Here is a 16,020-nt window from a genome sequence, read left to right on the forward strand (position 1 = left end):
ATGGAGAAAGCAGTGTTGTCCCATCATAGAAACAAACAGAATCTTGCTTCTCTGTGTTTAGTAACTGGAACTTCCCACCAAAAGTACACAAGCTAGCTAACCATGGAAAGCTGATAATCTTCTAATTAATAACATGGAGTTAGTGAATAACTCATGATTTACAAATAAGTCAGCACATGGAGGTCTCAAGACCCAGTGAATCCAAAGGAAGCCCTAGAGAAACTAATTGACATCTGGGGGGGGGGGGACACAAGGTCTGTTGGCTAGCTTCACAGCTTTCTACAGCTGCTCACACATACCCAAAGGAATGAAAAGGAGGCCGCAAAGAGCCAATTTAAAAAACAAAACCAAGAATCCCCTAGGCATTTGGTTGGGTGAGTATTAATGTGTCTGTATGGGCAGATATACACATTTGTAAAAGGAAATGTTTCTCTCTTTCTCTAATAAAATATTTTTTATCTGTTAACTAAAAATAAGGTGGTCTGAACACTTATTTGCATGCAGCTTAAGTGGGAATATTTAAGGTATTTCATTTCTATTTAACTCTTTTGGCTTTAAAAAATTCTGTAACGGGTTTGACTGAGTGCACAGGCCAGTAATTAGTTTGGGTGAGGAGGAAAACAAAACTTGATGGGCTTCAAAAAGATGGTGAAAACATCCCCCAGCCAAATGGGGATGCAAAAGTGTGTCCTTCTCTAGAAAAAATGAACACATAACCAAGGTCAGGATCTTTTTACTTCTGTTCGTTATGCAGGACAATTACCATGAAGGAAAGGAAAATACATATGATTGATGTAGGTGTTTCCATAGCTGTGCACAGGAGGATTTTAAAAGATATGTTTACATATATATATATAAGTATGTGTATACTACACAATCCATTTATTCATTGTTATATCCCCTGGAAAAGGGTTTAGAATCTTTACTTGCATCCATATGCCTATGTACATTATCAAAGGTGGTTTTTTAAAGTATTTTACGAAATTTTTCACTGGCATATAAGTGATTCCATGATCATAGGAATGCTCATTTAACACCTAAGTACAATAACTTTATTTTGTCTTTACTAGATTGAAAGTCTCATTATCATCTTCTCCTAGAGCAAAATAGATCACTGCTATCTAGATTCTTTCTTTGTCTCTTTTTCAAATATGCATAGAATTATTTTATGTGTAATTTATGTGTGTATGTATGCATATATGTATCTCATTTCAGAGAATTAAGCAAATATGTAAAGGGTATTTCAAAAGTCTTAGAGCAGTAGTTAGCTTTAACAAGGCCTTTTTTTTAATGAGACTTTTTTTTAAGAAGTTGCTTATTCTTTAGCTACTCCTTTCTTTGTAATCTCCCTCATTTGCAGGCAATATGTACATATTAAAGTCCCGGTCACCTGATAAAACTTGATTTATGGCAAAGGACAGCTATCAGTATGCCGAATAATCCGTACTCACTTGCCTACAAGCTCTGGTTCCAAGGTTGATCAGCAGATGAAGGCAGAACACTTATGTCATGAAGAAGCCACCAGTTTCTTAATCCAAATCTGTCACTTTGAATGTGAAGAAGGTGCATCTGGCATCCTATTGGAACAATAGCATGTCTGCCAAATTCTCACAAATTGAAAAAAAATTACAGCAATTATCCATTTTAACGAGGCCACATTCCTTGTGTTGTCATTCATGAAGTACATAATACGGGACCCAAATTTTCTGCCTGTGGCACTTTTTTAAAAAGAGAATTTCATATGCAAACAAAAATAGATCATTCTTTAAAAGATTGTTTTGGAAGTTTCAAACTTGCATGGCAGGAGAAAGAAACATTTCAAATGACTGAAGAACACATGGCAGAGTTTCAGCTTCCTTTGCGTTTCTAAGTCTAGTCAAGTCTAGTCTTCAAGGATTCATAGATTTTATTCATCTACAGAAAGCCTCTCTTCTTGCAGGTAATTAGCCTGGAATGGCTCTTTGTTGTCATAGCAATCTGGTCTCCACAAAACTACAAAAGTCAAGGGACTCAGAAAGAAAACAAAACTGAATCAATGGGCATGCTAGAAAACTAGTAGGGTGCTTTCTAGAAGAAACTAGTGAAAGTTTTTATATTTAGGAAGAACAACCACCACCTTTCTAATGCTTCTGCTCTGTGAGATCTAGTTTGACAATTACCTAAAGTTCATTTCTATGCAGGCATATGTTAAGTGTTCGGTAGGTGTTTTCTGAGTTCATTTCAGTTCAACTCAGAACAATAAGGTCACACCAACAGGTTGTTCAAAAGAGGCAGCCTGTCTTAATAGACAGAGCCCTGGACTTTAATCAGGAATACCTTTTAAAGGTTTAAATCCCACCTTCAAACACTTATGTACTAACTGTGGGACCGTGGACCAGTCACTTGAACATTCTGGTCCTCAGTTTCATTATCTATAAAAGGGGTCTGACAATAACACCCACTTCACAGGACTTGTGAAGATCATGAGATAATATATACAAAGTAATTTACAAACCTTAAAGTGCCCTGTAAATGTGAAGCCTGAAAATTGGATTCCTGGGGAAATGATTCTAAGGAATGACTAGAACCTTTGAAATGATAAAGGGATCTGACTCAAATATCTATGGCACTCTTTTATTTATCTCTTAGGAAAGGACCAAAGTGTAAGTTTTACCCTAAGTGAAGAAAGAATGATCATCTGCTGAAATGAGAGAAGAGTTACTTGTTAAACATCTCAAAGATGCAAACTATGGTGATTTCTGTGACCAATATGCCATTTCTTATTTTTATTGATGTCATAAGCATTTTGTTTATGTATATACCTGCATTAGAAGAGAGACAGGGGCAGAGAGAGACAGAGAGTCAGACACTGAGAAATAAAGATAGAGACAGAGAAACAGAGACAAAGAGAGAGAGACAGAGACAGACCGAGAAACAGCATGTGATACAGTGTTAAGAGCACAGGAGGAAGAGGACTTGGGTTTAAATCTTGCCTCTAATTGTCACCTGTGTGACAATGGGCAAGTCATTTACCTCCCTGGACCCCAATTGTTTCCTTATCTGTAAGTTAAAGGGGTTGGACTAGATGAACTTTGATGGCCTTTGATGTCCCTTCCAGCTCTAAATATATGATCCAATGAGAAAAAGAGAAAATTCTAGAAAATGGATATAACACATAATAGAAACCAGATGTAACTTTACGTTATCTCAGCTTCTGTTCTAGGTTCTGATGTATCGTGTGTGAGTGTGAATGTGTGTGTGATAATAGTTTTTTTTGAGGGGCTATAGGAAGATATCAGGATTAAAAAGATTGGAAATCACTGAATTAGGACAGCATCACGTGTATAACATGATGTTGACACACACTTAAAGAGTGTGCTCCCCATTTTCCCCAAATCAATTTAAAAAAAACGAATATAGGCTTTCAAAGTGCCTTTCTAGTAGACTTCAACCATGACAAGCCTGTGGTTGAAGGTCAATTGGGCCAACCTGTATTTTCAAAGAATGTAAGGTCTGATGCCAATTTTCCCCCAATTACTTGCAGTGTGACCCTATATAGCTTAGTTTACATCATTGGTCAAAGGGCGAAAGCAATAGCTAACCACCCAACAAGATGACTGAGAGGAACAACTGGTAAAAGTGATGGTAAACATTACATTCTAAATGTAACATGCAACATGAATGCTTTTTTTTATAGAAGCCACATAAAACCTTGATGAAAGGTTTCCCTTTCCTAGTCCTGATAGTGCTCCCATTGCCACACAATATGACCTTCTTTGTAAAAAAAAATGGGAGTTGGCCTGCCATGGTAACCACTATCCCCACAACTGACAACTTGCCTCACTGTATTATGTAACTGAAAACATCCCCCTCGCCTTGGCTCCTGTTCAAGAGATCACCCTATATAAGCATGATTTGGCTCCAGGGCTCTTTCCTTTCCTTTCTCCTCCAAAGGGGGAAAAACCATTCTGTGCTATTTTAACTAGAGTTCATGCAATAAAAGCACTTTACTGCTTGCAGTAATTGGTATTTAATTTGCTCTGCCCTTTACAACAGGAGAGAGACAACATCTTGAGCCAAGACTGTTATACTCTTGCTTCTGGAGTAGATGGTCTCAAAGTACATGTGCTGGGGTGGAGCAAGGGGCAGTTTGTAAAATGATCATAATATAATTCTTATGAAAGACCTACAAAAAGTTGAATGCCAATGAAAGAAAGAGTATAGCCTTGGGGAAAATAGGGGTCTTCCAAACTAGGGAAAGAGTATTTGCTCTGGTGTCTTAGCACTTGGGTTCAAATCTTTCTCCCAATACTTAACAACCTGTGTGACCTTGGGAAATGCACTTGACCTTCAGTTTCCCCATCTGAAACATTAGAGGACTGGACTAGATGGCTTCTAAGCTCTATACCAGCTCTAGGGCTATTATCTAATGTTCTAACAGGTCTCTATATGATGCAGAAAAGGTCCTTAGATCAATACAGTTTTGACACTCGGGACAAACTGATTTCGTAACTTTATAAGAACACAATGAGGTTCTATGCCTAATGTCAAGAAGCCATGGGCCTGAGGGCTGAGAGCATATGGTCTATTTTAAAAAAAGAGTAAGACCTTTAGCCTTTATAGTCTTTATATTTTCAGTCCATTGTTGAGGTATCTTTTTTTTTGATCAAAGGAGAGTAGATAGTCCGGTAAAGTGGAAGGGATCCTGGAAGGAGAGTCAGGAGAGACTTGAGTTTGACCCATAGTATCAACTCTTTGACTAGAGTTGAGCAAGTTACAACCTCTCTAACCTTAGCCTCCTCATCAGGAACAGTGGGATAATTATATCCGTAGTACTTACCAGGATAGTTGTAGGGATCATATGAGAGTAAGTACAACCCAAAGCTCCATGGAAACCTGCTGTCAGCCTCTGCTATTACTGGGTGAAGTTGTGGATTCTATTCTTGAACTGCAGGAGGAGGGGAAAAGACCCTGTCAGAAGAGAGATATCCATTTCATATGTATGTATACTTATGCATATACACACATATATCTCTATGTGTCTTTCTATATATGTATATGTGTGTGCATATATAACATGAAGGACTTCCTTCAGCTAGAAGGGAAGATTAAGTAGAAGTGCTGGGATTACATTGTGTCCTCAAGGGGAAAGAAGGGAGAGTACAGATGAGCTCCTTCTTGTTCGTTGTTGTCCTTCCTTCCCGAAGAGGACCAAAATGACATCACTATGCTATAGTCAAGTTACAGTGTGTCTGACTGTGGCTGATCAGACCACTATGAGCTCGGAAGGCTCTACCACAGGTCAGAAACAAATAATCCATGTGAACATTTGGGGTGGATTCCCTCAATTTGCACATCTCTCGATTTTCTTTTGAGCTACTTCAATTTTGCTTTGTTCATAGAGCATAGCACCTTCTCTGATGAGGGCGAATCATGCTGGGTAGTCCTGTGCCAGTGGTCACATAACCTTGAGAGTGTCCTTGTATCGATTCTTCTGACCACCATGTGAGCACTTGCCCTATGTGAATCCTCCATAAAATAGTCTTTTAGGCTAGTGTCCTTCTAAAGCAAAGGTGAAGGTACACCTTAAGGAAATGGATGTTTGGTCTCCTCCTCCTTCTCTGAACTCCCTCTTTCTTCTAGGCACTCTTTAGACCTTTTTCTTCTGATGGTGGAATCATAGGATCATGGATTTCAAACTGAACGGAACCTTGCAGGTCAATTAACTCCTGTAATGCTGGAAGGATGAAGATGAGGAAATCAAGGCCAAAGAAATTAAGTGACTTTCTCAAGCTATGTAGGTAGTAAGTGAATATCCATTTGAAACCAATATCTCTGCCTCCCAATCCAAGACTCGCTAGTCATTAGGAAAAGAGGTCATGTAATCGTAAATTTAGAGCAAGAAGACCTTTAGCAGTCATGTAGTCCTACTTACCTATTTTACAAAGGAGGAAATTGATGTCCAGAGAGTTGAAGAGTTTTGCCCAAAGTAACACATGCAATAATTGTTGAAGCTGAAATTTGAACCCAGGTCCTCTTATTCCAAATCCAGCATTCCTTTCACTGTACCACTTGCTCAAGAGATTGTAGGTTTTAAGTGGTAGAGACAGGATAGGAATTTGAGTCTCTTGAGTCCAGCCCAGACTCATTACAATACCATGTTTTTGTTTTGGTAATGGCCTCTGTCTTGTGTCTTTTGTTCTTCAGTTGTGTCCAAGTCTTCACGACCCTATTTAGGGTTTTCTTGGCAGAGACACTGGACTGGTTTGCCATTTTCTTCACTGGCTCATTTTACCCAGGAGGAAACTGAGGCAAAGGGGGTTAAGCGACTTGCTCAGGGTCACACAGCTAGTGAATGTCTGAGACTAGATTTCAACCCAGAAAGATGAGTCTTCCAGACTCCAAGTCTGGCACTCAATCCCCTGGGCCACCTAGCTGCCCAAGTCTTGAGTCTTAAGTGCACCTTTTCCCCTTTCCCACTCTTGGGGTCTGATGGGTAGAGCTGGGGGTGGGGTAGAGATCAAGATTTTAGGACAACTAAGACAAAGAACAGAATTCTATATTAGATTGTCAGGGACACCTGACATCAGGATATGACATTAGATGTTGCTGTATCAAACTGCCAGAATTGTCTACCTGACACCCCCTAGGGTTTGGTTAAAAAGGAGCAATTGGTGCTCTGAACCTCCAAACTGGCACAACCCCTAGGCAAGGCCCTCTAACAGTGATTCTGATCTTTCTCAACCTGTAAACTTCTGGTCTTTGAAATAGCAGCTTCTGTGCCAGTCAGGTTGGACTCTGGGGGAGGGAGATGTTTCCATCTCCAGGGTGGGGGTGTCGTGGAGGTGGGATAGATTGCCTGGACACGTAAAAATAGATTCTCTTTATGTGTGCCAGTGCCAAACTGGAGCTAATGCAAGCTCATCACAGCCACCCTAAGTGTTCCACTGGGTTCCCACGCTGCCCACTGGGATAGGCAAAAAGCAAAACAAAACACCAAAAAACAAACAACAACAAAACCAACTGCCCAACACACATAATCTCTCTCCTTTCCCTTTCTCCCTAGATCCCCCCTCCCCCTCTCCCATCTGTCTCTGTCTTCTCTTCCTCTATTTCTCTTCTCCTTCCCCCCTTTCACTCTTTCGCTCCCTCTCCGTTCCCCCCCACTTCCCTCTCTCTTCTCTCCTCTTCCTCTCTTTCTCCCCCTCTTCACTTTCTCTCTTCTTCTTTTTTTTTCCTCCCCTCTCTTCATTCCCTCCGTCTCCCTCCCTCCCCCACCCCCAGCCGCGGCTCGTAAAGCGCAGACTTGAGCTCCAAGGTGGGCTCCTGGCTTCTGTCCAGCCAGGTCGAGCTGAGCTTTCTCGCCCTGAGCCATGCCTCAGGCCAGTAGGCTGTGCTGCCGGTGGAAAGGGCCTGAAGCAGAAACTGGCCCTCCTCTTTCCTCCCCACCCCTCAACCTCCCTCCCCGAGTTTGGTCTGACCAGGCCAGAAGCGGGGCCCACTCCTGCAACTGCTCCCGCGCCACTCTTTGGACTTCACAAATTAGCATATAGCAAAGGGAGGGGGATCCCTATTGCCTTTATAACTTTACTTTCTGTTTTCAGTGACTCTTTTCCGTCTTGACCTTGACCCATATCTCGCCCCACCCTGTCCTCTCTCCACCCCCTTATACGATGCCTCCTAGGGCAGCATTTGACTTACCTGCTAATTTTTTTTTTAATTATTATTCTGGTTTTGTGATTTTATTGGTATAGGATGAGGAAACTCCCTCAACTGTTCTGTCCAAGGTACGAAGAGAGTTTACCAGGTTGACAAAACCAGTCAGTGGGTGTTAGCAGCGTGATTTGAACCCACGTTTTGATTTCAAAGTCAGCTGTCTATCCTCTGCTATACAACTTCTTCACCCGCTACTCGCCCCAGTTTATTGTCTACGTCCACACAGAAATGCTAGGCAGCTCGCTTTCCACAGTCAACCTTTGCACCTCACTAACTTTCACTCGCTGAACCAGAAGCGGAGGAGGAGAAAGGTAGAGAGAAAGAAGCGAAGCTCATCCGAGGCCTTCAAGGCATCAAAGTACTAATACAGCAATTACAGGGCAGTAGTGACAAGACCCGGGATGACCAGAGCTCTAGGGGATTCCTCCACTTAGCTGGAGGCTTGATCAAGGCGGTCCTCTTTCTGGCTCTCAGTTTCCACATCTTTAAAAGAGGGAATTGGACTAGTCACTAGATGATCCCCAAGGACCTCTTCATCTTCAACGCTACGATTCTAAGAATTCAGCACAGAGTATAATCGTCATAATTTACATGTGAGAATAAAATATGCATATCGTATGGTTCTCTATATCTCAGAAAACTTTTTGTTGTTGTTTTTGGAGTTGAACCGGCAAAATAAAGTATGAGTTAGTGCCGTTTCAAAAACTGCCATTCAGCACATACATATATAAACCTTGGCTGGTACGCTTCGGTACTATCCCCCTATACTAAACAAATCCCCGATAGCCAGTGAAAAAGATTGGGAGATGGGGAAATAAATAAGATTGAGGTAAAGGGGAAGGAGATTTGGGAGAGTTAATGTACAGAAGATAATAGGTTAGAAAATAATTCAAGGACCGCCCCCCCACCCCCGCACTTTTCTCCTGGGGAAACGAATTATCCTTTTCTCTCTGTATTAAACCATTTTCTGGTTTGACTTTTTCCTTATTATTCCACATTACAACAATTTCACAACTTTACTTACAGTTTGCTGAAGGAAAGAAAGGGAAAAGAGATAGTTGTCTAGTTGAGTGATTATATAATTAATTAACACCTTCTCCTACAAGGAAAACGTTAATGTACTAGATTTTTGTAACATCTGGAAGTTGATATCAAATGATATGCAATCTCCCAAGAGATGATAATTTTCCACTGTATTGTATTTCCACTAGAAATCTTAATAATTCAGTAAATCTTCCTTGTGAACTCGGAAACTATAAGAGTTCATTGAAATAATCACTGGGAAATAACTGGAAAAGTATCACTGAGTTATTCATTGACTTTTTTCTTTTGCTAACTCCATACATATGTGTAAATATTCCTACTTCATGTCAAAGACATACCCCCCAAGAGTCCCCTGAGCTGTAGACCATAGAAGAAAATATGCCCTTTTGACTTATTAATCATTATTGCAGAGCACTAAATTGTACCATGCCCAGCACATTACTGAGGGAATAATAACCATTTGTCTGTTTCTGCAAAAGTGCTAGTTGTGTGGCTAATAGCAATATAGATTTTGGCAGTAGAAAATTTTATCAGTACATAACTTTTTGTTGAGATGATTCACCATACGCACGGAATATTTCTTGCAAAAAGTCTCATGTACTGTTTTTTCTTTTTTTGGATATTGGGTTTTTTTTATACCATTTTCACTTGTATTTTGAGAGAGGAGGATTAAAAGAGATTAAAAAAAAAACAAATTAGGTGTTTATGGAGATTTTCCACAAAATGCAATCCTCCATTAACAAAATGAACCTTAATGGGGCAGCTGGAGGTGGAGAAGTGGGAGGTGTAGAGGGAAGAAAAAGGAACAGCTTGAATTAGATGTCTTCTCTGTGTGGCTTTTGCCAGAAATTGGAATGAAATCCAAAATATGTCGGGAAGATTTATTTCACACTACATTAATTATGGTAGAAACTGCTCACGGTAAATGCTTTAATTTATTCATCAAGTATAATATACTATGCATAACATCCAGGCCCTTTCTGAATGAAAATCAACCTATTGTTTTTTAGTGGTGACCTCCATAATATGTTCACTTTTAGATGTCCTTTCGTGGAAAACTGTTTTGTTCCTCATAAAGAAAATGTTTTCCTTAAGAAAAAAAAACAACATAAAATAAAGGTTTTGTGATTAGATCTGAAAGGAAAAGGTTTTAATTCTCACCATATGCTTCAAAAGTATAAGGCAGGTAAACAATAAAAAGGAAAGAAAATTCCATCGAAGTGACCCACAAAACAAATACAATTCCCTCCTGGTTGGATATGTACAGCTCAAGATGAATTTCCCTCCTATGAATTGTTTTATTGGCCCCAAAATAAATACTTAAATTTGTAGCAGAAAGAGTTGAGAGAATATGAAAACAAAAACACCACTACCCTTCCCTAATGAAAGAAAAGCAAATCCTGCCATTACAAGCACTTTATTAATATTATATTTGTAGAGTCTGTAGACTAGATCAATCATATCCATTCACAATCTGGATTAAGAGAGCCTGGCTTAATGAAAATCTATTAGCTCCTCATTTGAAACACGGATGTTTGCTTAAATCAATAAACAGCATAAAAGGGAATACAGAGGCAGGTTTCTAAATTAAAAAAAAATCTCCTGTATGAAATGTGTTAAGACGTCTGTAAAATCCTGAAACCTTGGATCAATACTTATAAATATTTAATGTTGGGGGGGCGATGATAGTCGCTAAAAACATACTCAAAAATTGAAAACCATTAACACTGCCTCCACCATTATTAATACAAATTGTCTTTGGAATTATGTGCTGTTAAAATGGAGCCAGATTAAGGGAAGGTATTGTTTGAAATATACATAATATAAATATATACTCATTTTCATGCAATCCAATAAAATTTTCAAGAGTATACTGGTGAAGTGGAAACGTTTGGTGTACATGATTACTGTCTCAGAAAATGGGAGGGGGAGAGGAAGGAGGAAAGGTGGGAGTGGAGGAAGGAGAGAGGGAAAGAATAAGAGAGAGAGAGAGAGAGAGAGAGAGAGAGAGAGAGAGAGAGAGAGAGAGAGAGGGAGGGAGGGAGGGAGGGAAACAACATCCTTGCCTTCAGTTAAAAGCTAATTAAATAGATTTTGATTAGAAGCAATTCAATATAGGTTTGGGAGAGGGTAGCCTCGTTCGTTTGACTAAAAGTTTTAAAATCTTTCTTGCAAGCATACAGTTGGGCATGGGCATGGGGGTGGGAGTGGGGAGAAGAACTATTCCCCTTCCGAATATGAAACTCCATTAACTACTCACTCTGCCCTGAAAATAAGGAAAACTGTCAACTACAAAGCCCATTCATAAATATTTCTCTGATTCACTGAAAGGAAAACCCTGAATGATCTTTCAGTCGTCTTGAAGATAGAGAAAGGATAGTACTTATTGATATTACCCTAAATAATTGTTCCCCGAGGTCTCTCTCTTGAAACCTTCAGCGAACACTGGAGAGCTTTATGCCCAAATAAACTAGTTTATTGATACCTGTTGTGACAATGGCGGACAGTATGTTCCCCGGGTGAGTTATGTGGCACACAGTTCTCATCTAAGTTGATTTACTGGGTGCATAGCCAAAATCAAGAGGAGAATTAGAGCATCCTGTAGCTTTAAGTTTAAGTATTTTCGATATATCAGTGACCCGGGTCAGGGAGCCAATAGCCATAATAACGAAGTTTTATGGGCACAGACGTGAGGTGCGTTTCACACAGTATGTAGGCGCAGGTGTGGGGGGGGGGGCGGGGGAGGAGGTAGGGCAAAATTTTTCCCATTTCCAGTTCTTAAACAGAAGAATAACTCCTCTCCAGGCACTCTATGCTCGTGGACCATACAATTTCTCTCTGTAAAACTCTATCCTGTGTAAGGTTAGCTCATTGGCATACCTGGACTGGACAAGAAAACTTGGCGCTTTATGTTAAGGTTGCATTTTAAAGAGAGTGAGGGAGCCTGGGATTTCCAGAGGGGACTGATTTTTTTTTTCCACTCTATGCCCTGACCCCATAGTGGAAGTGATCTTAGGCCTGAACGCATGAAAAGCGTAGAGTTACGCGAAGGGGATTCAGGGGAGGTTAACCTTTATTTGAATAACTACGTGGTCTTTCAACTTCCAGCGGACTCAGAAGTATGTATGTTTGTTTGTGTGTGTGCGCAGGCGTGCAGAAAAGAGCGGAGAGGACACTAGAAAATTCGCAGCTTTTTCACCCAGTTCTAGAAAGCAGGGGCAGGAGTCTTAATTCTTCAGCATTCTCCCATTTCCAGGTACTCGCTTCTTTAACCGTCTACCATCTTCAAAACAAAGATTTATTTTTTAAAAAATGACCATCCTCCACTTCCTAATGTCCTCTGTCCATTTATTCCTCCATAACACGGAGTTCCATGATTTTCTTTTTCTTTAAAAACCAAAACAGATTTCTTGTTTTTTTCTCATTCTGAAAACAAGTGAGACTCGTCCATAGGTTAGACTTCCATCACTTTTTCAAGTTTAAAACAAACAAAACGAAGCCGTCTCCAGACAATCGTCAGAGAGACAGGCAGAGAGAGACAGAGATACTGAGAAAGATAAGAGAGAGATACATAGACAGAGGTATAGAAAGAGAGACAGAGACAGAGAAACAGAGGAAGAGGAGGGAAGAGCAGAGAGACCGAGAACAGCAAGACTATATAGACATGTATACTTACATACATACATACCATGCATACATACACACATACATAAGTGTGTATGTGTATATGTATATATAGTTGTAGGCTTCCTTTCTGAATTTCCCTGTACACCAGGTGCCTGGACAAACTAGGTTTTGGAGAAAATGGTATCTTAAATTTTTTATTAGCTTTTCTTCCTTCCTTCCTTCCTTCCTTCCTTCCTTCCTTCCTTCCTTCGTTCCTTCCTTCCGTTCTTCCTTCCTTCCTTCCTTCTCCCTTTCTCTCTCTCTCCCCCCTTTATTCCTTCCTTCCTTCCTTCCTTCCTTTTTTCTTCCTTCCTTCCTTTCCTTCTTTCTTTCTCTCTTTCTTTCCTTCTTTTTCTCCAAGAGAGTCTTACTATTTTGAAACTATTATCATCAGTTTTTTTTAAGGAGAAAAAAAAAGTCGAGTGTGTGATTTTATTTCCATCTACAAACTTTGCTGAAACATATACTGCTTTTTCAGTAGGTGGAAAACATTAATTTAAGATATTAAAACAACTACCCTACTGCTCTGAATCTTGAGATCTTTCCTTTTAATGTCATTCACACCCCCGCCCCCTTTCCTCCCTCCTCTTTCTCTCTCCTTTCCTTTTCAACAAGGCATCTATAAAACTAGAACAATCGTCCATTCTGCAGCAAACCTTTCGACTAGCCTGAGAGTAGTATATAATCCCAGACCCATAAAGCCTACGTATGGCAAAATGTAAATACAGAATTGCATAATGTACATATTTCAGCAATGCTTAAATGCCTTAAACCGAGAAAATGTGTGTGGGAGGGAGGTCTCCGTTCCTGGCTAAAATATAAAACATTTCCTGTGTTCCTATTTTGTGAGTGCATATGAGAGCATAGACAGCAAGAGGGAGGGCAGAGGCCACTGTAGTTGATGCAAATTCAGAAAGAAAGAAAGAAAGAAAGAGAGGACGGAAAGAAGAAGGAAAGGAGGAAAGAAGGACGGAAAGAGAAACTTCCACCTTTCTGACAATTGATAAAGTTCAGTTTTAGAGTTGTGTGACACTCAAAGAAGGAAAAGGTGCGAAGTCGCTGAACAATCCAGAACGACTTGAACGAATAAATGAATGGTTAATGTTTCGATGAAAAGGGTTAGATTTGCCAGAAATAATAAGTGACTCCTTATATACAGAATTAGGGTTGTTTTCTTTTCCCCTGAGAGGTTCTAGCAGTTCTCCACCATAACTGGGTCGTTCTTTTTCTATTAAAAAAAATGATTTTTGAAGGAACTTAGTTTGACTTCTGAAAGACTTTTTCTTCCTTCCATAGCTGAGATAAAAAATCCTGAATGGGGCGGGACTCCCAGTAGAGTTGAGCTCTTGGGTGTCCTCGTAGGATCAAGACGCATCTCTCTCAGGCCTTGCAACCAGATGTGGGACTAAGGGGGGGAAAGACCACTTCGGGTCTCTATGGGTTGGGAGCCACGACTTGTGACTCCACAGCCACCACTGTAACCTTTCTTCCACTTTGTAGCACGAGCAAGAAAAGCAGTTATCCAAGTGCAAGTTAGGTTGGTAGAAGATGGAACGAGGTGAGAAATTGAGATGAAGGTTTAATCTGGGGAAACTGGAACGGGGTTTGTGAACATAAAGTTTTGGGAATTGTCCCCATAGTCCTCTAGGGAAGTATTTTCCTTTTGACCTTAACTGAAAGAAAAGGAAGAATCGAGAAAGGTTTTGGGTTAAGGAGGTTCAAGAGAGGAAATATTCCATTGATAATGAATGATGAGGAACAATGTTTTTCAAAACTTTTTTCCCCCCAGAGAGATCCTGCTGGAGAAAGTTGGTATGTAACCTGAGTTGTCTGAACTTTTGGGGCTTCTCTTCTCTTCTCTTCTCTTCTCTTCTCTTCTCTTCTCTTCTCTTCTCTTCTCTTCTCTTCTCTTCTCTTCTCTTCTCTTCTCTTCTCTTCTCTTCTCCTCTCTCTCTCTCTCTCTCTCTCTCTCTCTCTCTCTCCCTCTCTCTCTCTCTCCCTCTCTCTCCCCCCTCTCTCTCTCCCCCCTCCCTCTCCTTTTCTTTCTTTCTGCCGTTCTCCCCCCTTTCCCATTCTGTCTTTCCTTCTTTCTCCTTCTCTCTACCTGAGCCCAACCTCTGTTCTAGAAAGGAGAGAATTCAATTTCAGATTCCCAAGAGTGGGTCTGTGTGAATGCTGGTAGGTGTGGGCTGGAGAGAGGTGGACTGTAGGGGACCTGGGTATGGGGTAGCGACTGGGGGGGATGGGGGTGGGGGGAGGGGTGGAGAATAGGCCCGGGAGGGGGTGGGGTGGGGAATACAAATCTTCCAATTCGGGTCCCCGGGTAAGCCCAAGCAGTTTCAGATCCCAGACGTAAACGCTCCACACCCTCCAGCCACCCCCGCCCCACCTCCCCGCTTGCGCGTGTGCCCTCCACCCTATTGAGGATGCGTTTTTATTTATACCCGCGGACCTACAATAAGGCTCTGGTATGCATTATGAATGAGGGCGATATTTGTAATTCTGTGTGATATCTAAGAGCTTTAGCTTTGATTAGAGGGCTACGATGACAAAGACCTGTTTGTTAAGTTGTGAGGGCTTCCTCGTCTGTAGCTTTTGAAGTCGAGGGGGACGAAGCAGAGCCGAAAAATCTCTCAGCTTAGCGGCGCCCGGGAGATTCGCAGCCCAAGGTCCCAACGATAGCTCTGTATAACCTCCAGAGAACTTTAAGAATTCCACGCCCGAGCATTGCTCCTTAGGGGGTGGGGGCGGGAGCCGAGGAAGCCTTATTAATTGTTTCCTCGAATTCCCCTTCTCCTCCCGTGCAGGTGTATACACTCAGGAGGGGTGAGCACCACCGAGTGCATCAGACATCACTAGTCTGATGGTTGTGGAGCTCCGCGAATTCCCGGAGTGATCGTGCACTTTCCTGGTAAGGAAACAATAGTCCCTGGCTCGGGCAGGGAGACCTCATTTGGATAAAATTCACAGAGCCGAGGGTGGGCATGATTATGTGGTCTGATTAACTAATGTTGTAGACGAGGAATTGACATAAGAAAATGCAAAATGAGCTCCCATCGATAACCGCAAAATTCCCTCCAATGTGAAAAGCCTTTGTCTCAACTCCAAAGGGGGAGGGGAAGAGAAAGAGAAAAGGAGGGAGGGAAAGAGAATTCAACTTTATTTGCGGATGGAATTTTGCAGTATGGAATGACATACTCGGTTTCCAGGATTTGAAAATTAATTTCACGTTTCAATTTAGACAAGCGGTTATCCCAAAGCACATGGTGGAAAAATCACAAGCAGAAAAGAGAATCGTGGCAAAGCCAAAATGCTGCTACCCCACAGTAAACTACACAGACGAATTATTGACAACCTTGTCCTAGAGATGACAGCATCTGTTCGACTTACTTAAAATCCATACATATAAAACCATTACGGTCTTTGCCAATGGGGCGCATGTTTACAAAACAGTCCTTACTAAGACCCAGCAGACTTGGTTTGCGATACGTTATTAAAACACATTTTAAAATCTTAAATTTCCCAGGCAACATCTCTGGGTGAGAACACAGTAGCCACAAACCAGATTCTGTAATGCCTGCAATGCCTCCTAGATGACTCTGCTTAGAGGTACAG

Source organism: Trichosurus vulpecula, chromosome 2, assembly GCF_011100635.1.
Source record: "Trichosurus vulpecula isolate mTriVul1 chromosome 2, mTriVul1.pri, whole genome shotgun sequence".
Lineage (NCBI taxonomy): Eukaryota > Metazoa > Chordata > Mammalia > Diprotodontia > Phalangeridae > Trichosurus > Trichosurus vulpecula.